The sequence below is a fragment of the Pantherophis guttatus genome, chromosome 1, assembly GCF_059756535.1.
Source record: "Pantherophis guttatus breed Tessera chromosome 1, ASM5975653v1, whole genome shotgun sequence".
NCBI classification, from domain to species: domain Eukaryota; kingdom Metazoa; phylum Chordata; class Lepidosauria; order Squamata; family Colubridae; genus Pantherophis; species Pantherophis guttatus.
In genome coordinates this window covers 188,567,442-188,594,835 of record NC_142063.1, presented here as the reverse complement: position 1 = coordinate 188,594,835, position 27,394 = coordinate 188,567,442, and the positions used below count along the sequence as shown (strand labels likewise).

General features: G+C 37.3%; 1 protein-coding gene across 7 annotated transcripts in view; it reads right to left on the bottom strand.

Annotated features, from left to right (window-relative positions):
• The window catches only part of SUPT3H (SPT3 homolog, SAGA and STAGA complex component), a 263,150-nt gene that overhangs the window by 2,485 nt on the left and 233,271 nt on the right, over positions 1-27,394 (bottom strand). The gene's annotated exons all lie outside the window — the stretch shown is intronic.

Here is a 27,394-nt window from a genome sequence, read left to right as displayed (position 1 = left end):
CAACTTAAACAAGAAAAAATAGGCAGAGAGCAGAGCAAGACTTTCTTCCTGTTTGTAGACTATTCTGGCTGCAATCTAATAGCAAACTTAATCTTAACATTTCTGGTGGGGAAGCATTAAGCAACCACTTTTTCTATTAAAAGCTCAGTGTGGTTAGAAGCGGTTAGTGATTCTATTTCAGGACATGTGCAAAATTATGACATCCTATTTTGTTAATTACCTAATACATAAGCAATTGGTGGTCAAAACTACTATTATTTCAACATTCTCATTTTTTTAATAAATATATCCTAAATCTCATCACCATTTAGAAAATTCACTTCTGCCTTTACCTATAATAAATAAATGACTGCAATATTTCAAATTTCTCTCATGAGGATTTTACAGGCTAGGCTCATTACAATGTACATCCAATCAACCTTTACTTCACCTCCCATTAAGTCAGTTTTCTGACACTGCAGTATCAACGGGTTTGAAAAAGAGGCTCAAACAACTGAAGGTTATGAGAGGAAAAATAACAAAAAATCACTTTGTATTTTAGGTGGCTCAAGACTGTCAAGGCTTTCCTGTCAGGGGCTTTATACATATTTTGAGACATTCTAGAACCATTGTTGTGAATTATCCTAGTGATATCAGTGTAATGTTTATAACACATTTGTTTCATGCACAAACTCTGCTTTAAAGACCTACTATTTTAAATCCACTGAATTCTAATCAATGCTGCCATTCATCTTCAACTGAGTGCATTCTGGTAAATTTTGCAAATCTGCTTATTTCTTTTATATTCCTAATATGGACATCATCAGAAATCCCCCCCCCTCATTTTCTTCCTTTTGCATACATGTGAATGCAAGCATGCACACACAAATATACCAAGTAGGACTGATACAAATAATCGAAACTGGTAGATATTAACATGATTCTACTCTGATTTTCCAATTATAAGAGCTTCTAAAACAGCTTACAACAAATAATTCTAATCTACCGGTAAATTGATTATCCTGAATTAAATGAATCAGAATCAAGCCAAACACGGAAAAGCAATTGTTTACATTACAAAGATATATTAATGCTGAGTGATACAGTATATGTGTGATATCATGTAGCAGAATAAGAAATCAAGCTAGCTAGGAACATTTCATTCAATACCAAAACTGAAACTTCAGCTAACCTCTAGAAATTTTTTTTTTTAAAAAAAGCCAAGCGAATTTGTAGGGGACAGAATTTCAGAACTGAACAAATCTTTAGTAACTACAACTAATTTGACAAAGGAGGGACACCCAGAAGAAAAGCTTCTATGGCAGGCAGATTCAAATTGGAGTAGACAATCCTTAGATGTTTTGACTTTGAAAAACCAGGATTTTCAACTAAAAATTTAAATCAATTTTTAAAGACAGCTCAAGACTGGATATTTTCAAAACAACGTAGCTGAACTTTTTCGGAAAATGAGAAAAGGAATTGGTGTATCAACTGAAGTACGGTATTAGATACCATGGATACTACTACTGCATCAATTATTAAATACTTTAATATACTTTAATCTTTACTGTGAATCACAAACTTAGAAAGCAGTACACTTTCATTCATATAAATCTATGTATGAAAACAAATGAATACATTTAGGTATTGATGTCAAACATCTAATTCTCATGCAGCAGTCTTGGTAACTTGAGTCAAACCAATGCCCTCATCATTGAATATTTCATTTAGTTATAATCATTTTTATATCACCTAGTCCAAAAGATTGTAGGTAAATAGTGTAAAAACACTATTGTTAGGTTCCAGAATATGTTGGCATAACAACATTTTGATCAAGGAGAATATTTGTAGTTCAGGATTGAAATAAGGAGTCCTTGGTGCTCTCTGAGCTTAGTTGTTTTCTTGTAATAATAATAATAATAATAATAATAATAATAATAATAATAATAATAATAATAATAATAATAATAACAATAACAATAACAATAACAATAACAATAACAATAACAATAACAATAATAATAATAATAATAATAATAATAATAATAATAATAATAATTTTATTTCTATACCGCCCTTCTCCCGAAGGACTCAGGGCAGTGTACAGCCTATTAAAAGCACAAAGACAAACAACAGTTAAAATAATTTAAAATTATTAAATAATTTTGGCTCAATATTAAAACCCCCAAAAATTTAAAACATCCAATTTAAAATCATTACATTGATAGCCCGGCCTGGCGGAACAGCAGGGTCTTAAGGGCAAAGCGAAATAACCTGAGGTCGGAGATTTTACGCATTTCCGGGGGCAGTTCATTCCACAGGGCTGGGGCTCCCACAGAGAAGGCCCTCCCCTGGGTGTCGCCAGCCAACATAACTTGGCCGATGGCACCCTGAGGAGACCCTCTCTGTGGGAGCGAACTGGCCAGTGGGAGGCTACTGGTGGCAGAAGTCGGTCTCGAAGGTACCCGGATCCTATGCCATGGAGCGCTTTAAAGGTGGTAACCAACACCTTGAATCGCACCCAGAAGACCACTGGGAGCCAGTGAAGCTCGCACAGGAGGGGTGTCACATGGGCACAACAGGTTGCGCCCATAACCACCCGCGCGGCCGCATTCTGGACCAGTTGGCGCCTCCGAGTGCTCTTCAAGGGGAGCCCTATGTAGAGAGCATTACAATACTCCAGCTGGGAGGTGACAAGGGCATGAGTGACCTGCGCAAGGCGTCCCGGTCCAGAAAGGGCTGCAACTGGCGAATCAGGCGAACCTGATAAAAAGCCCCCCTGGCCACGGCCGTCATATGCTCTTCAAAAGACAGCCGTGCGTCCAGGAGGACACCCAGATTGCGAGCCCTCTCTGTGGGGGGCAGCAATTCATCCCCAATAGTCAGTGATGGCACCAGCTGACTATATCAGGACGCCGGAAGCCACAGCCACTCGGTCTTGGATGGGGTATTTCTCCCCATCCAGACCCGCACGGCCTCCAGGCAGCGAGACATCACATCAAGGGCATCGTTGGGGTGGTCTGGGGTGGAGATGTACAGCTGGGTGTCATCAGCATACTGATGGACTCTCACCCCAAAACCACGGATGACATTTCATTATGCTGTGCACTGATGCTGTTAACCTTATTTGGGTAATGATCCACTCAAATTATTTGATCCAATCTAAATCTAAAATTTCTTTGTGTGGGACAAAGATCAGAAATAGGGAATGCTCTAATTTTATTCTCATTCAATTTTAACAACAACTATTCTCATACAATTATAACAACTGCTATATCTACCATGTTTTGGATATTAATGATCAGAACATTATTATCTCCTGCATCTAAAGTCACAATACTGTTCTCTGTAGCAATGTTGTAGACCAGGGCTGTTAAACTCCCGGCCTGCAGGCCAGATGCATCACATGCTGGCCACGCCCACGCCTGGTTTAGTGAAGGGGAAAAAATACATCATGTGACGTCGCCATGACGACATGAGTTTGACACCCCTGCTGTAGACCAAAGGATAATTCAAATTAAATATGCCACAAGAAAGTTGGGAATCTTTTCTATTTTGAAGATAGAAGTTTCCATTATTACCATTATTTTACAATTTTAAAAGCCTTCATAGTTGAATCATGCAAAGTTTTCTGAAATTCCAGATCCTAAAAATCTACATCTCAACCCAGACAATTCAATTAATTCTTCTCTCACATACTCTTAATCATCACTAAATACATCCATAAAACTGGTCTTCAAATTCTCAGATCTTCCAGATATTGCTGAACTATATCTCCAAGCAGGCTCAGACAGTAGGGTTGACGGTTAGTAATGCTGGGATTTGTAGTCCAATGAATATATGCAGAGTTACATATACCTCATGTAGGGAGCTACGATTCCCTAGAATTTCTAATATTCACAAATATTAATTAAAAAAACAGTTTTACACATTGCTGTAGAGACACATCTACAGAGAGACTTCCTGAACCTGTTTCTGAAAACTATTCTCTCTCTCTAAAAAAAAAATTATTTCAAATTTTGACATGACTTTTTTCCTGCTTTTGGGAGCCAATGAATGAATAACATTGAAAATTCGCTCTTAGAGGTTTTAATGTACATTTATCTAGAAGAAATGTCCTACCTTTTCCTCTCTTATACAAAGGCTTACACTGGAATGTGCTACAAAATGAAGAATATTACTCTGAACTTAAAAAATACTTTCAAATAAAACATTAGGTAATGTCATGAGAATGAATAGCTCAAAATGAAATATTCTAACTAAAGCCAGGTATGGACCATATAAACAAAAGAGCCATATATCCAAAGATGTGGATATTGCTTAAGCAACTAGAATCTATGCTTAGAATTTCAGGTAAAAAATAGTATTTTCCTTTCCCTCAAGACACTCTAACAGATTTATAACACAGCAAAACCTTTAATACTCTAATTCAACACTGAAGGTTACTGTGAAACATCTATGAAGATATAATTTAAATTATATCTTCATATACATTTCACAGTTTGAATAGTTGCTTTTTCACTAATTTGAGAAAAGAGATGTAGCAACTACAGATACTGTGATTAAGTTTGACTCAGAGAATATAGGGGGAAAAATAAAATCTAGTTATCTTTCTCTTCTGCTCTCTGCCTTCAACATTCAATTGCATATTTCAGCCAAAACAGAAATAGGTTTTTTTTTTAGTCTTTGCAGATAATCACTTACTGAAGCAGACCAATTTGGAAATGAACAGAAATAACAAAAACCACTTAAAGGAGAGGAGGGAAGTAGGAGAGGAAGAAATGGTGTTGATGGCAAACAGCATTTTCCCTTCTAAGGGCTTGCTTGATATATTTTGCTCTCTGAATAGAGTAGCAAATGACACCACAAAGCAAGTTCTATAATAACAAATGTTAACCAAGTTATTTTGTGATATGAAGCAGAACATCCCCTATGCCCCTCTCTCATCTTCAACAATAAAAACAAAACAATAACAAAGTAAATAGCTAATCATTGCAATCCTTCCATTACATTCATATCTGCTGCCAGGTATAATCATAATTACAACACTTTCTACTGACAAGTAATGAATTTTACTTATTAAAATTCAATACATGCAGCCTTATGGGGCTGTAATGGCTGTAGGTATTTTTTTTCCCTTCATACATACATCAGCACTTTGGTGTGGATGGCTATCCTTCAATATTGAAATGACACAATTACCAATGTAATTTAGCATATTTACATATGCCTGCATTGCATATGTGAAAAGTATGAAGCCAACATGCAATAAAACATAGAAACACCAGCTTCTACCACAGAATCTATAGGAATGGCATCATCTGTTCACAGTTCTACACTGGATCCCTGTATATGTCCTGTGTGATCAAAATGTTGAAGATGATCTTGAATAGCAAACCAGAACAGGGAGCATGCAAAAGGAATGTTCTAACAATGAGGGATTTCAGTTAATTTAGTTTCAAATATTTGTGAAGATGATGATGTTATTTATTCAGTTGTGTCCGACTCTTGGTGATTCTATGGGCCAGGTCTCTCCACATCTTCCAATCTTATACTACTTCTTTGAGTTTTTCTATGCTATCACTGATGTCATCTTTGATGGTATCCAGCTACTGGTTTCATTTTTACCACTAACTCTTCCAAACATAACTGTTTTCTCCAGTGAATTCCCCCACATGGCATGGGCAAAATAACTGATTCACTGTTTCATGATTTTGCCTTCCAGTAACATGTCTCCTGTTATGTGCTCCAGAACTTGTTTGTTAATCATCTTTGCTGTTCAAGGAATACCCAGGAACTTTCTCCAGCACCACAGCTCAAATGAGCTAATGTTCTTCCTGTCTTGCTTTCTTAAGGTCCAACTTTCACAAACATAGTTTATTATGGGGAACACAATAGAGCGGACTAAGCTACATTTGATTGCCAGATGTTCTCGCTTTTCCATATTCAGCTCATGTTCATCATTGTTATGCGACCCAGTGAAATCTGATGTTTTATTTCTCAGCTGCATTTACCACTTTGAGTGAACTACAATTCTAGGAAAGTAAATTTTCCCATGCATTCTATCTCTTCGCCTTCAATTACTATTTAGGTGTTTGTTTCCATTTGTTGCAGTGGACATGAGCTTGGTTTTTTTGATGTTTAGGAAGAGACCAAAATTCTCACTTTCATCTTTGATTTCTCAATCAGATATTCCAAGCCTTCTTTTTTCTATTTCTACATTTTTCTAAGTATTTCTACTTAACCTAAACGTCTATCCCTCAGAACAGTAGGCCTTGGAACCAAATAAATGGGAAGAAATACCAAGTTTAATTCTAAATGATAACCATAATCTGATTTAAGATAGCTGATAGGAAACCCTAGGCATATCTATATTAAATTAAACATATATGACATGTAAAAGGGCCCAACAAGTCGCCTATGAGTTCAAAATGGGAAACCTCTAAAGAATGAAAAGACTGGTGAAAAGGGAGTGGAAAAACAAAGTCAAGAATATCTTTGCAAAGTTTTGAGTTTCTTTAAAACCACAATAACTGAAGCTCAATTGGCAGGTATGTAAAAGAGTTAACAAAATCCAAGAAGAGGTCAACATGGCTTTTGTGATGGAAAAAGTGCAGGATAATAACTGTTATTTAAGATAAGATAACTGTTTTTTCAAAAATTATATAAATGTAAATGTCAGGATAAAACAACAATCATTGTTGTGAACATATCAGAGACATTCGGTCCATAACAGTAACAATAAAAACAATTGATTGCTTCTTTGTAATTAGTATATTCATTTATCTGTATTCTGTACCAGACCTGTCTTAAATAGCCTATTTGTTTTTATACTTCTATATGATCCTGGAAAAGGATGTAACTGTTTTAATAAACAGAAAAGATGAGTAGTTTCTTGCAAGCTCCATAGCACTTCTTCTGTACTATGCTCAGGGTGTACAATCCTGTTGTTCCTCTACATAGATCTTTGTTCAAAATATCCTAGAGCTACTATAACCATCCAGAGTCACTTAAGCATAAGGTAAAGATAAAGGTTCCCCTCCCACATATGTGCTAGTGGTTCCCAACTCTAGGGGGCGGTGCTCATTTTAAGCATAAAAACAAACAAAAAATAATATATTAGGCAGAAAAGGCTTCCTATCTATTCCTACTGCATACTCTTATAATTCTCCGCCACTAAGTTGCTAGTTTGAGGATAGGAAAGAAAAATAAGATATATGAATGTATTTAAAGAGCCATCATCACAACCAGCAATCGTTGTTCTTTATAACCTCTGAACATCTAAGGGGCAACAATATATTGAATGGAAAAATAATAATGTCTGAGCCTATTTCATGTGAATGAGAAAAAATGTAGCTGGTGACAGAAGTTCTGTACAATGAAAAGTTCTATTTTGGAATGAAATAAAGATTTGTTTACAAGTCAACCTTATTCTGACGCATAATCGAGACAGGGTTGGTCTATTTTTAGGACAAGAGCTTATTCAATAGCATACCAAACAGACCTGCTTTAGTACAGTTCTGAGATTCTTTGGGGAGTTGTTAAATTAGTGGCTTGAACTGCTTGCTCCCAAAGAATGATACAAAGATATGATGCCCAACTTCCTTGTGCTTGATTTGCATCTTTAGTGCAAATCCTAATCATTGGATGAGGAATGTTGGTCCCATAAATTACGTGTTTCTACTCTTAGTGGCTATAAGTCCAAGAGAAAAATAGTTATACGCAAACCAAAGTAAATACAATGGCAACTGTTAAAGCTGCAAGAAGAAAAAATGATGCTGAAGAAGCAGACTAAAAGTAATTAGGCAGAAAGAAATAAAATGCTAGGAAAAATAAGAGAGGGAGGGAGGGAGGGGGGGAAAGGCAAGTTTGAAAGCAAAGTTTGCAAAATGGAGAGTTTTCAGCCTAAACATCTCAGTTCTAGAACTTCTAAATAAAACTCTTTTTAAAAAAAATATAATTTTATTCATAAACATTTTTGAATATAGTATATTGTCAGGGTATACCATTTACAAGGAAAAGAAAAAAGACCAGAGAAAAACCAATGATAAATATCAACACATAACCTGATAACAATAATAATAATACAATAAGACATGTACTAATAACAATAGCAAAAAAATAAGCAAATAATTTTAACTAAGTTTCTTTTTATATTGGCTTATTTACATTTTTGTTAATTATGATGATTGTAGCTATAAACCATCTCTATTATTAATACACACATTCATAGTCTTTCTTCCTCTAATTTCTACCTCTTATCTCTAACCACTCATAAAATCTGTTCCATATCACAAAATATTCTGTGTCTTCTTTATCTTTTATTTTTAAAGTTAGTCTGGCCATTTCAGCACAGTCTAAATTTTTCAAATTACATCCTCATCTAGCGGGGTCTAAATAAAATTCTTAGTATATACTAAATAAAATTCTTAGTATATAAGCTTTAAAGGCAAATATCATCTTAAAAAACTCCTGTTTAAAGTTACTTACTGGATGCTTTTTGACAATGCAAATACACAGCCTTTACAGATCAGAAATTATAGTTTTTCATTCATTTAAAAGGCGGTAGATCTGATTCTGTACCCATCCACTTTGGTACTCAAATTTATAATATTCAGCACAGTATATTAATTCATTAGAATAGCTTCTGTACATAAAGGAAAATTTGGGCTCAGAATCTAATACTCTTTATGTTGTATAGTAAATTTAGCTGCCTGGTCTCATGACTTTATATAACCTTACCAAAGAATTCTGTCATCAGATTTCAGGCGATTCTTGCCTTTCTGAAGGAGAAAAATGAAATCATTCAGGACTTCTGTGCAAATCACCCACTCAAGTAGAGAGTGTCAATTACACTTGGTGGCTAAATATATAGGCCGCACGTGGCTGAATAGATGAAGCAGAACTGACAGTTTTCTCTCTATACATACAAATTCACCACAGGAGATGTCATCTTTGCGTTTAACATTTAAACAATTTTTGTTCATTCTTCATTCTAAGAAATCATTTGAAACCAGTTGTATAACCTAAGTGTAATATTAATGTATTTACATTATTTATAAACTGCCTTTCAGAGCAAGTCCCTCACAGGCAGCCTACAATAAAATCGCCTAATAAATTACTAAAAGCAGCAACTAAATAAAACGAATAAAGGCCAGCAAAAATTAATCACAGGCTGAGCAAAACAAATGCTTTGGAATTCTGTTTTAAACTTTGCAGTAAAAGAGCTACAGTTCTTGGAGGAGGAAAACCTGAAACTAAAAATACCCTTGAATCAAGAAAGCCTGGCTCTTGAATCTGGCCAAAGGCAGGAAAGTTGTAACCATCCAAATGAAAATGATGATTACTTCAAATCAACAAAATGTATCCTTTGAGTGGATTTAAATCATCATTGTCTTCATCTTGCGTTTGGCAGTTCAAATCTCACAAAGCTCAAGGTTGACTCAGCCTTCCATCCTTCCGAGATCAGTAAAATGGGGACTCAGATTATTGGGGGGATTATGCTGACTCTGTAAACCGCTTAGAGAGGGCTGTAAAGCACTGTGAAGTGGTATATAAGTCTAAATGCTATTGCTATTGCTATCATTGTCAACATCATCATCTTGCATTAATAAACAGCACAGGAAAAGATAAAATCTATAAATACCACTATTTCAGGAAAATAGAAGCATGTAAGGCTGACTGACTGATGGACTAACTATAAAATAATCTTTGGAGAAGACAGCTATCTTAATCAGGGATTGCAAAGCCATCAGTATGGGCTGTTTTCCACAAGGGAGGGAACTATAATGGAGAATACTCTCTCCTTCTCGTTAGCTACCTGTACCTTGACAAAGCACCCAAAAGAAAGTTTGTACAGATGACTAAATTCATGGAGTAGATGTTCCTTGAAATCTTCTTGCCCAGGCTGTTCATGACTTTAAAGATTAGCATTCACAACCACTCTAACCCTAATTCCAATTCTAAGAGTGCTTTCTACTTGGTTCACTTGATTTCAGTCATGACCAGTAATTTCAGAATTTTTTCTCCTATGAATATGGCTTCTGTCATGGGATTCATTTTGGATGGTTTGGCACAGGCAGAATAGACAAATACAGTTTTCACCCCCAAAGTATTCTACTTATTGCTTCACAAATACATAGATTCTTAAGTTTCATAAATTTTACTAACATAATCCTACTCTTATACCTTACTTAACCTACATCTCAGATAAGCCTATAAACGTAGCTACTTATTTATTGAGGTTTTCAGTAATTCTTCTGATTTTGTGGTCCAAATCCAATTCACATACAGTTTCTATTTTTATTTCTGACTTTGCTCCTTTAACTGCTGGATATTTTCTTTTCCTTCTCCTCCTCCTCTCTAAACTGTTTTTATTTTCAGTGTTTTTAACAAGTTTTTTTTTTTAGCTACCAGCCTATGTATGGGTTTTTAAATGTTTTCAAACTGCAGTTTTTTTTAAAAAAAATTCAGCTGTCTTAGGCATATATACAGCCATAAAAATTATTATGGATGTTCCTGGCTGCATTTTTTACTTTAAGTTCTCATAAAATCCTAGGGTTTTGTAGTTTGAAATGCTCCATGGTACCAGATCTCTTTTTCTTTCTTACAGATCCCAGATAGGCAAGTTACTTGGAAGTAAACTTTTATCTCAGACTGTTGACTGTTTCTCCTTTGCTTCCTTTGCTTAAAAATGTATATTTGTGAATAGATTTTTTTTTCAGAATAGGCTCAATTGGCTAATGAGCTAAATTTGGTATAAGACATCATATATATGTCTACAGAGGATTGCACTATTTCTTCTTATGTAGGAATATAATATAACTACCAATGTGCTTTTCCCTAGAAGTCAAATAGCTGACAAGTCTGAAGGAATGATTGTATAGATCAGCAAAAATCACCAAGATGGTGTGATAAATCCTCTTCCTATATGGCATATAACACACTAGTCCATTGTGTAACTATTTGACCTATACCCATAGTGGCAAATGATGCATAGCTAGAACAAAGCTTTCTTCTCTATAAGGAAAGGCACAGTTGATATTTTATCCCTCCTAGAATTTTTTTCAGCTGATAAGCTTAGTGATTAAAGATGCTGGTGCCAGTATAGTATAGAAGAGATGTAGTATTTTGTATTAATTATCAACCTGTTCCAGAGTTCCTAGAATATCCTAATTCTTTAACATAAAATATCTTTCTCCTACCTGTTGGAACTGATTTTATGTTCCCTTAATATCAAATAATATCATTATGTCCCCTTAGTATCAAATATATTATGTTTGACTATATTATTTTAAAGATAAACATAAAAATGGTACCTTAGTATATTAAAATGTCTTCATTTTTTTAAAAAAAGGCAAAGATCCTTACAACTATTTTATTTTCCCAAACCACATTAAAAGACTTTTAAATAATTGGTGAAGCTATAACAGCTAAATGTTGCAAAATAATCAGTATGATTAAAGAAGAAAATATGCTTTACATTCTTTGTTATTAATTCCTGTTACATCACAAAATAAGCATGTGTTGCCAAATAATTAACCTCAAAGTAATACATATTCTTATTGCCAATTCATTTTCTTTAAAATTACAGCAGTCTGTTTAGTAATTAAGCTTCTCTATAAGCAATTACCATATTTTTCAGAGTATGGCACACCTTTTTCCCCCCAAAAAAGAGGGTGAAAAACTGGGTGCGTCTTATACTCCAAATGTAGCCCCACCCAGCCTCTCAAACAGAGGTTACAGAGGTTGAAAAAAGCCTCAGAAATGAAGCTTCAGAAAAAAAGCCCCCAAACAGAGTTTCAGAAAAAAGCCTCCAAAACGAAGCTTCAGAAAAAAAGCCTTCAAACAGAGCTTCAGAAAAAGCCTCTGAAACGAAGCTTCAGAAAAAGTTTCCAAACAGAGCTTCAGAAAAAAAAGCCTCTGAAAGGAAGCTTCAGAAAAAAAGCCTTCAAACAGCGTTTCAGAAAAAAAGCCTCCGAAATGAAGCTTCAGAAAAAAAAAGCCTCTGAAAGGAAGCTTCAGAAAAAAACCCTCCAAAACAGCTTTTTGAAATTTTGGAGGCTTTCAGAGGCAGAAAAAAAAGTTTTTTTCTGAAACAGAGTTTTAGAACTTTCAGAGGCTGGAAAAAAAGCAAGGCACAGAGCTCACAACCAATGAACCTGTTGCTAAAATTCACCTCTGGGAACAGCTGATTGGGGCTATTCTGGGAGGCACCAATCAGTTTTTTCCTTATTTTCCTTCCCAAAAACTAAGGTGCATCTTATACTCCGGTGTGTTATATACTCCAAAAATTACAGTAGGTCAAAATATGAATTTTGTCTAATGAAAAAGTATCTAAAAGCTGATGACCTATATCTTAGAAACTGCTTATGACCCTGAATGATTCCTTTGGGAAAAATGTTGTCTGCAGTTAATTTGAAGAAGATAAGTTAATCAAATATTTACTCTTAAATTAGTATGACAAAAATCAGATTAAAAATTGTGTTAGTCAAATTCATAGCAGAGTCTTCTCACAAATCACTCCCAATTAATGAATCAGGTTAAGGTGAATTGATATCAATAAAATCATGCAGATTAAGACAAATTCTTCATCTGAAGAAGAAGAATTGCTGGATTAGGCACTAGAAGAACCTGCAAACTCATTGCAATGGAAAGCCAGAACAAGGCTGGAGAAAATACAGAAACCACTGAAAACACAATAGAATCATATGGCTGAAAGAGACCTCGGAGGTCTTCTAGACCACCCCTCACTCCAGCTCAAGGCAGGAGACCTTATATCATCCTGATCAAATTGTTGTCCACTCTATTTTTGAAAATCTCCAGGGATGCATTATCCACAATTTCAGAAGTGCCATTCTACTAATTACTGGTCTCACTGTCAGAAATTTTTTTCTTCTAGGTTGGATCCCTCTTTAACATGCTCCCACCCATTAATTCCTGATGAACCTGATGAAAAATGAACTTCACATTCTTGAGAATGCAGGTCATGAGAACAATACAGGATTACGGACTCTTTCACAATGCTGTCAATCAGTAGGATCTGTACTGGTGAGGAGATCCCATAAATCTAGTTATAAATGCCATTTCCTCAAAACTCCAATGCTGTAGATAGTGGAAGTCTTTGACTGTATCACATAATTCTGAATTTTCACAAACTCTTGTGCCTTTCTTAGCCATTGGCCCTACAATGTAAGCAATTCTTCAAAAATTTCCCTATTTGTACTCCCACTATTTTTCTGCTACAATTAATGCTTTTCTCATTAACATTTATCTATCTATCTATCTATCTATCTATCTATCTATCTATCTATCTATCTATCTATCATCTATCCATCCATCCATCCATCCATCTCCGCTGTCTTTGATTTTAAAAACAAACCTAACATATAATGTTTCTATAGCACTACATCAACTTTCAACAAATTCTGTTCCCCTTCTCAGCCTCCGTCTGATATCATTGAGAGGAAAGAAAACAAGGCAAAAAGAGGATGGCATCTGCTCCAGTAAAAGCGTGAGGTGTGGGAATACACATGAACATTTGCCAAAAGAAAAAAAGAAAGAAACTGGTAGGGAATGAACTACTTACTATGTTATGTTTCTCAGAGGCTACTGTAAACAATGGTGTGGGAAGCTTAAAAAAGGAAACTATAAAACAATACTTGGCAGTAGCTTTTGCAAAACAAACAGACTTATGAAGTTCTTCCCATCACTGCCACAAAGTTTAATAGATTTATTTTTCTGAGTAAGAAAACTTCTGGAAATAAAGTTAAACTGAAAGCCTTAAGGGAGACATCTAGGGAAAAAAAAGAATGTGACTGTAAAGCTGGATTTGGTTTAAGAATCAGAGCACAGCATAAAAAGGCAGACTTGCTTCCTACTAACTTGAAGACCTCCCACAGAGTATAACTGAAGATTATTAGTACATTGTGCAATGGCCTGATTAGACTCTTTGCTAAATAGGGTTGTTTATAGCAACTAGGTTTTTATTCAACTTACTCGCATTTATTTGGAGCACAGCTCTGCCCAGGTCTAGACAAACGCATCTGTGTACTTGATATAGTTTTTTCTTCTAAACTCTGTGCAGCATTTTAAGGCATTTGGTTAGGAAAGGAGAAGAAAAGAAAACAGAGTGGGGTGACTGGAAAGGATGGGTTTGCTAGAATAAGGAGATCCTGGGATTTAAAATTAACTAACTTGCTTACTTACTGTGTGGCCTCCCAAAGACCATTTGTCTTTATGGAGCTTCAATTTCGCTGTCTTTTACATAGGGATATGATTGTTAGTTGAATGGTTGCTCAAAGTTTTCAAAATGTGACATCTTGTCTAATTATTATTTGCATTAGCCTTTTCTCCCCATTGTTGCTTATGGTAAGATACCAGGATGACTGAAGTGGATGTTGAAATAGGCAGCTGCTGGGCGACAGGAGTGGAATTTCCAGTCTTGGAGAAAAATAGATATTTTCTGTTAGATGCTGCTGCTGCTACCGGCTACTTGGTCAGAGGCTTTCTCTTGCTATTATAGTGTGAACATAAATCATCAATCCCACACATTTACCCATAAGTAACTCCCTGGCAAACATATGTGTAATATATGCTACTTTATCCCATACGCAGTCTTAACTTAATGCCTATATCTGGTTGTTGGGGGAAAAGGAACTCATCCGTTATTTTAACACAAGAAGAGCTCCTTTTCTAATGGAGAGGTTCTCTTTGGCTCCCGGCTCCTTTGCTGGCAGAAACCTGGGTGCGGCTACAGTACTTCTGCTCGATGCTCATTCCTGCTCGATGTGCTCAGTTTCTATTGAGGCTCTTGTTCACCAAAGCAGTGGGAGGTAAGAGGAGTTAAGGTAATGCATCAGTGGTTGCCAGTGGTGGAGATGGGAAGAAATAAAAAGCAAAAAGAAATATACCATTTCAATCAAAGTCTGAAATTTGTAGAAGTGGTTTTGGTCTCAATATAGCAAAAATATTTATCCAAGAAACTCCTACTCGGGTGCGAACATCCTACTTCTAGTGGGATTTTGTTTGGACAAAGTCCTGAGCAAGAGTGGAAGCTAATACAGAACATGTCTATAAACAAATATATTTACTTAGTACGACCGGCACATTCACTAGAGTATTTCAGTGATTATAACGGGTAAACTATTTCCTAAAGTAGTTTTATTTTGTGATATCTGCTAATTTATTCGATCCACCCCATTCTTCATACTCTTGAGTGTTAAGAGTTATTTCAGCCAGACAGAATGAAAGGTGTGCTCTGAGAGACAAAAATACTGCTCCAAACCCTTAGGCTTACCAGGGAGCTGTGGCTGAATTAAAAAAACTGGCTTAACTATTTTCAGTATCTGCTGATCAGCGGATGGACTCCTTTGTGATGGGAGAAAAAATTACTCTTTGTTAGTTCCCCCCCCCCCGATGTTGGATACTAACAAAGAAAATGAGCAATTATTAGGAAGGATAACAAGGTAGGTATTACATAAAATATTATTTATAGATCGGCAGAAGAAGTTTATATATTTACAAAATAGTTAATAAAATTTATTTAGGTAGAAAATTTGTATGGCTATCCATTTTTTAAAAAATAACACTGCGTAGCTAACAAATACATAATCAAGGTAAAACAAAACAAGATCAGAAAAACATAATTTCTATCTATCTTTCATTCAATTTTGAATGTTGTTCAGTTGTTAAATAATTAAAAGATAATCATAGTTTAAAAATAAAATTACAATGAATTCTAACATGGACATCTTTAAAAAGTATGACTATTTCCAGAACAAAAAAACAAAAATAGAAAAACACAATGAAGTAAAAATCACTCACACACAGACACATACACACATATTTGTGTGTCTCCAATTTTTTTCTGGCTCACAGAACAAAGTATTGCCTCTAGATCAGCCCTGAGATCTCAAAACATCAGCTCCTTTTTTCTTTGTTGGCTTTTGACTGCAAAGCATTTTGTGGTAACTCTTATAGGTCAAGTTCATATTTTTAGCCTTACTGGAGTTTTGAATTGCTTTCAGTTTGTGGGTTTAAAACAAAATCTTAACATTACTGATGTGGCATTTTGTTTTCAGTAATTGATATTAATTTTCAGGTTGCACTTCTGGTTTTAATATGAGAAGATCTTGGAGAACTGCATTAAAAGATCCACAGAAATGGTAAGGTATTGTTTAGTTTCCATTTGTTTTATATTCAAAATGTTTTACATGCTTTAACTGCCATATACTTTCCTGGTTTCTCTTGTGCCAGATATTATCCCTACATTGCACAAAACATTGGCTGGCTGAAACAATTATTGTGGTGTTTCTGCAAGTAGCCAGGTCTGGAATCTGGTGATAATCAACATTTCTACAAACTCAAGTTGATACACTGGATCTGTATTACACATTTTAAAGTGACTATGAAAACAGTGGTCAATTATTTATAGGGAGATAGTATGCCAACAACAGATGCTTTCCATGTATAGCACAATGCTGCAGTTCCCCTGTCTTCATTGTATTCACACTGCATATAGATCTGGAGATAGCACCTTCATAATCGAAGGTTCTGTCAATGTTGCACTGCTGAGAACCCTCAAGTCTGCTTAAGATATTATGGTAAGAAAAGGGATAGATTGTTTACCAATGACAGTATTTTAAAAAAAGAAAAATCACAAGCACTGGTTCTAGCACACTGTGTCAAAAATCAGCATTTAAAGATGCTCTCTTAGATGTACAGCCAGAAGGCTCTGGAGTAAAACAGTTTTTTAAACGAGTGACTAGGCTCAAAGGCTGATGCTTAAAAAGTCATTTTTATATATATTTTGTGGCACTGATATTACTTTTACTTTTTCAGGATCATTTTATTTAGGATGGTCATGCACTTTCACAGGTGATAAAGAGTTTACAGTATCTGATTTTTTTAAAACAGTGTATGCAGGTAGTCCTTGAGTTACAACAGTTCATTTAGTGACCATTCAAAGTTACAATGGCACTGCAAAAAGTGACTTATGACCGTTTTTCACACGACCATTGCAGCATCGCCATGGTCACATGATCAAAATTCAGATCCTTGGTAAGTGGTTCATGTTTATGACGGTTGCAGTGTCCTGGAGTCACGTGATCAACTTTTGCGACCTTCTGACGAGCAAAGTCAATGGGAAATCCAGATTCACTTAGCAACCATGTTACTAACTTAACAAATGCAATGATTCACTTAACAGTGGCAAGAAAAGTCATAAACTCACTTAACAAATGTTTCACTTAGAAACATAAATTTTGGGCTCAATCATGGTCGTAACTTGAGGACTACCTGCATTAGACTCCTCAGATATCTAATATAATAAAGAATCTTCCTCATCTCAGATCAAGCCTAGAAAATTAAATGCATCCACGTGATCACTGCTTCTCGAGACAAAGTGTTAAGTCTGACTACTGTCAATTTTAACAGCTATGCTCAATGACATGTATTTGCTCAATGACAAATACAAATACAGGTTTGGGGGAAAGCTACTTCAGAAACTGATGGTTCAATTCCAGGCACTTTTGAATGAAAACTGTTTATCTGGCTTCAGTTTAATTGGACATTAAAGCAGCTGTAGCTATCTTGATAACATAGCAATAGCACTTAGACTTATATACCGCTTCACAGTGCTTTACAGCTCTATCTAAGCGGTTTACAGAGTCAGCATATTGCCCCCAACAATCTGGGTCCTCATTTTACTGACTTCGGAAGGATGGAAGGCTGAGTCACTCTTGAGCCTGGTGAGATTCGAACTGCCAAACTGCAGGCAGCCGGCAGTCAGCAGAAGTAGCCTGCAGTACTGCATTCTAACCATTGCGCTACCACGGCTCTTGGTGGATGAAGTCTATCTAAAAAAACAGAAGAGTCTTATTCCACTGATTCTTCTAGATAATTCAGTAGTTTAACTGAACCACGATGTTTATCTAATTGGTTTCAGATAGTAGCAGGCCATACATACTTTGGGAAAGAAGCCTATCTATAGAAATTCCTTTTTCTGTATCTGCTTATCTTCAGTGGACTTCCTTTTTTCAAATAATAAAGTAAAAATTATGTAGGAATTTTAATTATCTATGTATAAAAAGTGTCTTTCTTTAGTGTCTTCTCAAAAGTATTAGTAGCACTAACTTTATAACATTTTCAATTCTACTTTAGGTCCTTTTAGCATTTCCAGATATTGTCAATGCTTATATTTCATTTTGCTTTATAGCTTCACTATTTTAGTGTGTTTATTCTGATGAAGAGTAATTTAAAATATAAATAAATAAAAATATCCAAATTCATCTTGTTTGTGTTGTTACTCAGCTTATTGCTTTTAATTTCTCTTGGGAAATGACTGGCTTTTGGCCTAACTAAAATGTCTAAAGTTCATGATATAATAAATACCGTGGTCTGAAAAAAAATGCAATAATAATGACAATCTCATAATTGTAGGTTGCTTCATCACTAAGGTCCTGCACATAATATGGTTTAATATTAACTTTGTGACTACATTTCTGTGTTTCAAGATTTTTCTTATGTACCATAAAAATTAAAACATATTAAGTTCGTGGTATTTTGCTGAGATAGAATTAACTCTGGAATAAAGACAAGGTCAACAAAGACTCTTTCCATAGGCAATGTCTACATTTATTATTATTATTTTTTTGAATAGGTGTTTTTGTCTGTACACTCTTCTATCTTCTTCCTAATACATTCACCAATTTCCGAGAGTAAACTGCCCTCAAGATCATCTGGTGACTACGCACATAAAACCATTCATGCCGCTTTCTTACCAACATTAGAAAAACAATTTGCCATGCCTTCATCAAAAATGCACTTCCATTTACTACTATAGCCATATACTCTTTGTACCAGGGGTGGGTTCTAAATTTTTTTACTACCGGTTCTGTGAGTGTGGCTTATTTTGTGGGTGTGGCTTGGAGGTCATGTGACTAGGTGGGCGTGGCTAGCTGGTCAGAGTCATTTCTGGAAGGTCCTCGCACTTACGACCAGTCCTTGCACTTACGACCCGACTCATTTGTTTGCTTTTAACACTGATCAGCTGTAGGACGGCCCTTTGAAGCCCCGTGGCAAGAGTTTAAACAGTTTTTTCCCCTCTAGTCATCAGCTGGGACTCAGGAGGCAGCAATAGATTGGGGGTGGGACCAAATAAAAGGTAAGAATAACGTGGGTGGGTGGGGGGGTGGAGTGGGGGGGGGAACCGGTTCGGTGACATCATATCATCACCGCTACCGGCTCGGCCAAACCGGACCGAACCAGAAGGAACCCACCACTGCTTTGTACCCCTTGGTGCTCTCCCATCCAAATACTAATCAGACCCAATTTGCAGCAGAGTTTGAAAAAATATGAAGACTTATTATTTACTTGACATGTTTTTGTTAATACTATTTGCCTTTTTAGCAGCATTATTATAACATTAGCTCTTAATCAGCTTGTGATCTACTAACACAAAGATAGGGAATCTTTAGTTCATAGTCATAGGCATTAAAAAGGATCCAGTTAATCTACTATTTCAAGAATCCTTTGCCTCACCATCTTCTGAAATATGTTCTCTCAAAAGCAAAGATGCTTTCCGGAACTCTATACAGAATGGGTGATCTTTTATCAGTTTGATAACTGATCACAAAATGCTGTTCTATGCTCTATGGAAAAAACCTATCTATGTAATCATTTTTGTATGACCAACTTTTCTGATTATCTCTGTTGCTTGAAAAAAGCTACAATGGCAAAGTGCTAAACTTTGAGACCCTTTTTCTTAAGTTGGGCTCAAGGGATCAGGTGGGATTGCTGCTGCTGGACCAGCCTCCCTGCTGCGTGGCAGCTTCCCTACCTGGGCTCCAGGACCTCATCGCAGGGCTGGCAGTGGAATTCCCCAGACTTATAGTTCTGGGAGATTTCAACCTGCCCTCCCTGGGGTCGGGGTGGGAGATAGCCTGAGATTTCATGGAAACCATGACTTCCTTTTTTTTAAATATTTTTTTTTTATAATTATTATTTTTATTGAACAATTTTTAATAGTTTTTAACAATTTTCCTCTTTGCAACATTTCCGCATCAGTATACATCTGTTATATATCCATGTATAATGGCTATATTATACAGTGTATACTGATGCGGAAATGTTGCAAAGAAAAATGGATATATAACGGGGAAACCATGGCTTCCATGGGCCTGTCCCAGGTCATCCAGGGCCCGGCTAGAATAGTGGTCATACACCTGATTTGATGTTCTTGTCGGAGCAGTGCCTATGTGATCTGGAATTGGTGGACCTGGAATTGGTCCCCTTGTCATGGTCGGATCACAGTCTGGTGGCAATGAGTTTCTCAAGAGCTGTCCCTCCCCACCCCCCACAGGGAGGCAGACCTATTAGATTGGTCTGCCCCCGTTGACTAATGCACCAGGATGGGTTCCAGAAAGAGCTGGAGATTATAACTGCAGATTTACTGTGCAGTCCAACTGAGCTCTTAGTCACTGTTTGGAATAGGAAGGTGACTAAGGCTCTGGATAGGATTGCACCCATGCAACCTCTCCTCACCCTTAGACCTCTCTGTGCCCCGTGGTATACAGAGGAACTGAGAGGGATGAAATGCATGAGGAGACGACTAGGGCACCGCTAGCAGAAAACAAGGGATGAACTTGATCGAACACAGGTAAGAACTGATGTTAAGGCCTACCTCGTGGCAATTCGTGCAGTGAAATATATACTTCTCCACATTAATTGCGTCTGCAGATAATTGCCCAGCGACCCTCTTTAAGGTGAGCCTCCTCCTCCTGTGGAAGGCGGAGATTGAGGTCCATCAATCAAGGGGCGTGCTGAGAAATTTGCGGATTTTTTGGAAGACAAAATAGCTTGACTTCATTCCCAGTTAGATGCCGGCATGGTTGCTGGTCTGGTAGAAGCCCCTGAGGCAGGTTCTTGCCCTGTTATCTGGGAACAGTTTGATCCTGTTGCTCCCAAGGAAATGGACAGGATCCTAGGGAAAAGGCATGCAAGCACCTGTTTTTTTAGGCCCATGTCCCTCCTGGCTTGTGAAAGCTTCCCAGGAGGTGATAGGTGGTATACTCTGGCGGTGATTAATGCTTCCCTACAGGAGGGAGCAGTGTCCCAGCACTTTAAGGAGGCTGTAGTCCTTCCTCTTCTTAAGAAGCCATCACTGGACTCCACCCAGTTGAATAATTTCCAACCTGTTTCCAATCTTCCCTTTTGGGGAAAGGTTGTTGAGAAGGTGGTTGTGTGGCACCTCCAGAGGTTTCTGGATGAAATGGATTATCTCAACCCCTACCAGTCAGGATCCAGGTCTGGATCTGGGACAGACATGGCATTGGTCGCACTTTTGGATGATCTCTGGCAGGAGCGGGATGGGGTAATGCATCCATCCTTGCTCTACTTGACTTCTCGGCAGCTTTTGATACCATCGACCATGGTATTCTCTTGGAGCAGCTTCGGGGGATGGGAGTGGGAGGCCTTGTGCTATCCTGGTTCACTTCTTTCCTCTGCGGCCACTCTCAGTCAGTGTTGATAGGAGGGGAGAGATCCAGCCCTCGCCCACTGCTTTGCGGGGTTCCGCAGGGCTCGGTATTCTCTCTGCTTGGTACTTTCTCCACTCCTGTTCAACATTTATATGAAGCCGCTGGGTGAGATCATCCGTCACCATGGACTGAGGTATCATCAATATGCTGATGATACTCAGCTGTATTTCTCAGCCCGTGATGAGTTAAGTATTGCTGTGTCCTCCCTCTCGCAGTGCCTGGAGGCTGTTAGGGGCTGGATGGGGAGCAACAGGTTGAAACTAAATCCTGGCAAGACCGAGTGGCTCTGGGTTTGGGGTTCATTGGCTTAGGGAGAATTGCCATCTTTGGTCTTGGATGGGGTGGCACTACCCCCAACAGACCCTGTCCGTAATCTAGGGGTTCTCCTGGATTTACGACTCCTGCTTGAAGAGCAGGTGGCGGTTGTGGCCAGGGGGTGTTTGCGCAACTGTGAGTTGTGTGCCAGTTACGCCCTTTCCTGGACCAACAATCCCTATTCACAATCACTCATGCCCTAGTCACTTCCCGTCTTGACTATTGCAACACGCTCTACATGGGGCTGCTCTTGAAGAGCATCCGGAAGCTCCAGTTGGATGCAAAATGCAGCGGCCCGCATGGTTTTGTGCAGACCCCGGTGTGCACATGTATCACCTCTCCTGCAGTAGCTGCATTGGCTGCCGATTTGCTTCCGGGTGCAATTCAAGCTGCTAGTTGTCACCTTTAAAGCCCTTCATGGCTTGGGACCAAGTTATCTGAGGGACCGTCTCTTGCCAGTCACATCTACCCGACCCATCAGAGCGGGGAGGCAGGGAATGCTGCGGGTCTCATTCCCAAGGGAGATACACCTGGTGGGACCCAGAAGAAGGGCCTTCCCCATGGTAGCTCCCTCTCTCTGGAACATCATTCCCCCGGAGATTAGAACAGCCCCCACTCTAGTACGCTTCCAGAAGGCGCTGAAGACCTGGTTCTGCCAGCAGGCCTGGGGAACCCAGAGTGGAATGGAGCCCATTAAATGACTCGTGTGATCTGCTGTCGCTGTCGCTGGGGCAGAGGGTGGGGGTGGGGTATGATTTTTATTATATTATATTTATCTGATTCTTTTTATTAGTTTTATTGTTTTAAATGTGGTTTTATATTCTGTAAGCTGCCTTGAGTCACCATGGGCGAATACACGGCTATATAAATTCAATAAATAAATAAATAAACAGAAGCAGAAGATTTGCAATTGGTTAATATTTTCCCTAAAAGTAGTTAAGAAAGAGATGTAGGAAACTCCAGAGAAATATTCAGTATTTCAATTCAATTTACGATATTCCCAAATCTAAATATCTTCTGAAATGGTTCAAGATCAAAATTTCAACCCCTGTTTTTCTCTTAGGAGCTATAATTGTACCTGACATGGCATCATCATCTACAACCTCTTAGAAAAATAACTGTAGTGCAAACTGCACAAAACACATTTAAAACCACAACTATATAATGTTTCATCCTAAACATACTTCCCTGGAATTTAGGCTGTGCAAAAATTGTTCTTTGGGGGAAAATTAAAATTATTTGGGGTGGGGGTAGAAGTGCTCATAAATGTCTCCTCTCCTATCATTGCTGGAGAGTGAATAATATCTGTAACAGGAATAATGACATGATTTTGACATATTTCACAAGACGAAGACATTTTTATGCAGTCCTCTAGAAATGCATTGTCTATCCCATGGTCATGACCTCAGTATTTGGTTTTCTATTTACTTTCCTAATTCACAATCAGAATTCAATATGAAGGGTACTTCTAGACACCCAGGCCATTCACCCTAAGTAACTCTTTTCCTCCTCAGAATTAGAGTTAAGAAAGATTACAGAGGTCACCAAGTCCACTCCCTTGCATGATGTATGTTCCATTAGAGCTTCTCTAACAGATGGTCATCCAGTCTCTGTTTGAAAATCTCTAATGAAAGATAAGTTACCACATCATTTTGCAGCTGGTTCCAGCAGCTAACAGTTACACAGGTCAGGGAGTTCTTCCCGTTATTTATTTGCTTTATTATATCTTAACTACATATATTTATGGTTCGTATTTTTAATAGGCTAAACATACACAATTCCTTTAAACTGTGCCTCATATTGCTTAGTTTCCAGACTCTAAGCTATTGGTAGCTCTACTCTGGGCTTGACTTATTTTCAATTGTGGTGTCAAGAACTAGATATAGTTCTCCAAATGGAATATGACTAGGATAAAATGGAAAGGAATAATTGCTTCTTCTGATGTAGACTCTATGGTTTTGTTAATGTAACTCAGATAACATTTAGCTTTTTAGCAGTTGCATTACACTGTTCACTCATGCTTAAGTTATGATGAGCAAGGTCATCAGATGTTTTTCACATGCACTATTGCCGAGCTATTGCCTATACTCAAGCCTGACATTTTCTCTACTAGATGCAGGACAGATAATTTTCTTCCTCTTAAGTTCTATCCTATTTATTTAAACCTGCTACTTCACATTATACTCTCTCCCCTATTTAATATCTATATAAAACCACTGGATGTTGTCATTCATCAGTTTGGAATCAAGTATTTCCGGTATATTGATGATAACTAGTTGTACATCTTGACACCAGATTGACTGGGTGATACAAAGTTCTAGCCCAGCATTTGGAGGCTGTGTGGGTCTGGATGGAGAAAAACAGACTTAGGCTCAATCCTGACAAACCTAGTGGCTGTCCATTTGGGGCAATCATATAAAAAGATATTCCAATATTAATTCTCAATGGAATGGCTCTTGAACATTTGAGACTTGTATGCAAGTTCCTCTTGATGAACAAGTGGCAGCTATGGACAAGAATGTTCATTTGCATAGGTAAATTTGGTTACCAGTTGAACACTTTCCTGGACTTGGAGGTTTTCATACAGTTACCTACAGTAGTGGCCAAAATTGTGGAAACCTTTTGGGAAAAGTGTATTTTCTAAAGCTAGTTAATAACACCACTTTTTTGGCAGTAGTACCATAAAATTATATATCGATAGAAAGATAATTTAATCAAGAATGTAATGCAATAACTTTTATGAAGGATTTGCTATTAGAATAGCAGTTACAGTATAAAGAAGAAAAGTGAAACATGTAGAAAAAAATGAGATATTCAAAAATGATCACCATAGAAAAAATTAGATATACAAAAAAACAAGTTAATACTTAGTTGGGTAACCTTTAGCATGAATTATCTTCCCATGGAATGAACCAAGTCTTTTAGTTCTGCAGCTGTTATAATGTGAGACCAAGATTGACTGATTGCTTCTATTAACTGAGATTTATTGCTGGGTTGTTTCTTTAATCGGCTCAATAGATTTTCAATTGGGTTCAGGTCTGGGCTATTCCAGCAGCGGAATATGATTATCTTGAAATTCCCCCCCAAAAAAGTGGTGTTATTAGCCAACAAACCTCAAAAATACACTTTTCCCAAAAGGTTTCAACAATTTTGGCCACTACTGTATGTACTGGGCAACTCTCAATTACATTACTGTAATGCGCTTTACCTAGGGTTGCCCTTGGAGACTATCTGGAAGCTACAGCTGGCCCAGAATGCAATGAGGCAGGCAGTGATGGGATCAATGTGTTATGCTTACATTAACACCACAAGCTCTGCATGTTGCCCTGATTACTAGTTCGCTTCCAGGTACAATTAATCTTTAATGGCATAGTGTCCATTATCTGAGGGACCTGCTTTGTTTTTGCCTATCTGATGTGATCATGCAGGGTGGGTGCCCTCTGGGCCCATGTCATCTTGCAGGACCCAGGAAGCATGTTTTCTCAGTTGTGGTGCCTGCCCTCTGAAATGACATTTTTCTGAAGATATTCCATAAACTATTCATCACCTTGTAATTCTCCTAGGTGCCATGTTATGGTTGTTGTGTAGCCCCTTTTAGATTAGTTTAGGTTAGTTTATTTTGCTTAAGATTGTGTATTTGCATTTCTGGTTGGCCCTGGTTGGTTTTTATGCAGGTAGTCTTTGACTTAGAACCACAATTAGAATCAGAAATCTAGTTGTAAGTCATTGTGGTCGTAGGTTTTTCTACATTTTTCACAGTGGTTATTTCATAAATCACCACAGTTATTAAGTGAATCACTATGGCCATTAAATAAGCAATGCTTATTTAAGCCAAGCTATTTTTCCAGATGGGTGTTTTTTGCTGGAAGCCAGCAGAAACCATTGAAACCTACAATATCACAAATCATGGTCACATTACAACAGATCATAAAACTGCTCAGAGTTACCGCATAGTAAAATGGACAGCTAATAAATTAAATAAATAAATAAATATCCAAATCAGCTGCAAAGTGCCCAAAATGTGGTTATGTGATCATTTGGGGGGGGGGTATTTAACTATGGCTAGAAGTGCTTTATGGGCTGTAGACAGTGGTGGGTTGCCCCTGGTTCGCACCGGTTCTATAGAACCAATATTAAAACCGGCGGGAGGCCCCGCCCACTGACCCTGATGTCATGAAAATGCTTCTGCGCATGTGCAGAAGAGTGCACTCGTGCACGAACGAAGCGAGCGCGCATGCGTGACCCAATTGCGAACCAGTAGTAAAGGTAAGTAGAACCCACCCCTGGCTGTAGACCAACCATTTTGAAGTGGCTGTAACTTTGACCAGTTGTAGAACAACCAGTTGTAAGTCAATAACTATCCATATTCTCGTTTCTTCTTTTATTTGTAACTGGCCAGAATCAATAAGGAATTAGATATCTTCGAAGTCTGTTATGAGGAACATATGTTTGTTGAACAAAAGAAAAAAGTGTGTGCAAGGGTGTATTTTGAATGATTAAAAAATCATAGAACAAATATGGATGAAAAAGTGAATGAATTGAGAAGAAAGGGAAGACTGAGAAAGTCATGGTTGAATGGAGTTGCTGAAAAACCCCAAACCAGAAAATCCAGTAGTTTAAAGAGCAAAAGGCAAAGTCTGGAGCAATGCATGGATGGGGTGGTTTGCAAAGATAGAAGGAAATGGGCAGATACAATAATAAGTGTTAAAATAAACTTTTTTTTCTTTTTCTTTTTATCCATGCCTTTAATTTCTTTCTTTTTTGTGCTCTTCATAAAACTGCTTACCTAAAAGGACACTATGCATATATAGGCAACCCTCTTTATGGTTCTTGTTATGTTCACTGACAGAACAATTCTATGTGGAAAGGAACTGCTACTACTCAGTAGACGTTTGTGTGAAACAAACTTAATGTTTGTTGTGTGAAATCAACTTAATGTTTTTGACTATCAAGTACTAAATAATTTAAAATATTCTTTTAAATTTGTAGAGATGCATCCAATAGATGTGCTTTATCCCCAAGCATGTTGTTAAAAACGTTCCGTTTTGCAAAAACTTTATCTATTAAAACAGCGGTCTTCAACCATTCCAGCTTTGTGGACTGGTGGGGGCAGCAGGGGGGAGGGAAGGGGATGGTTCCGCGCATGCACCATTCATGCAAATGGTGTGTATGTGCTTATGTATATGTAATTTTTATTTTTATTTACATGATAGCATATGACATGAAGAACCAGCTTTAAAAATTCATGTTAAATAATTATTCTTCAATATATCTCTTCCTTCTTCAGGATATATCATTGTTTTTATGTCAAGCTCAGCTTTTAGAGCCTTACACAGACACATCCATACAGGGTGGTTTCTTTTTTCTTTTTCTTTTTACATGATAGAAAGCGATTTGCCACTGCCTTCTTCTAGCCGGCAGTTCTGGAAAACTTCCACACATCATTTAATCCTATAGCCTACTTTTTAAACAAAAACAAATTCTTTACTTCCTGTTAAAAGTTTAGTTATAAATGAAAAACACCAAGGGAGATTTTTAAAAATCTGAAAGTATTTGATCAT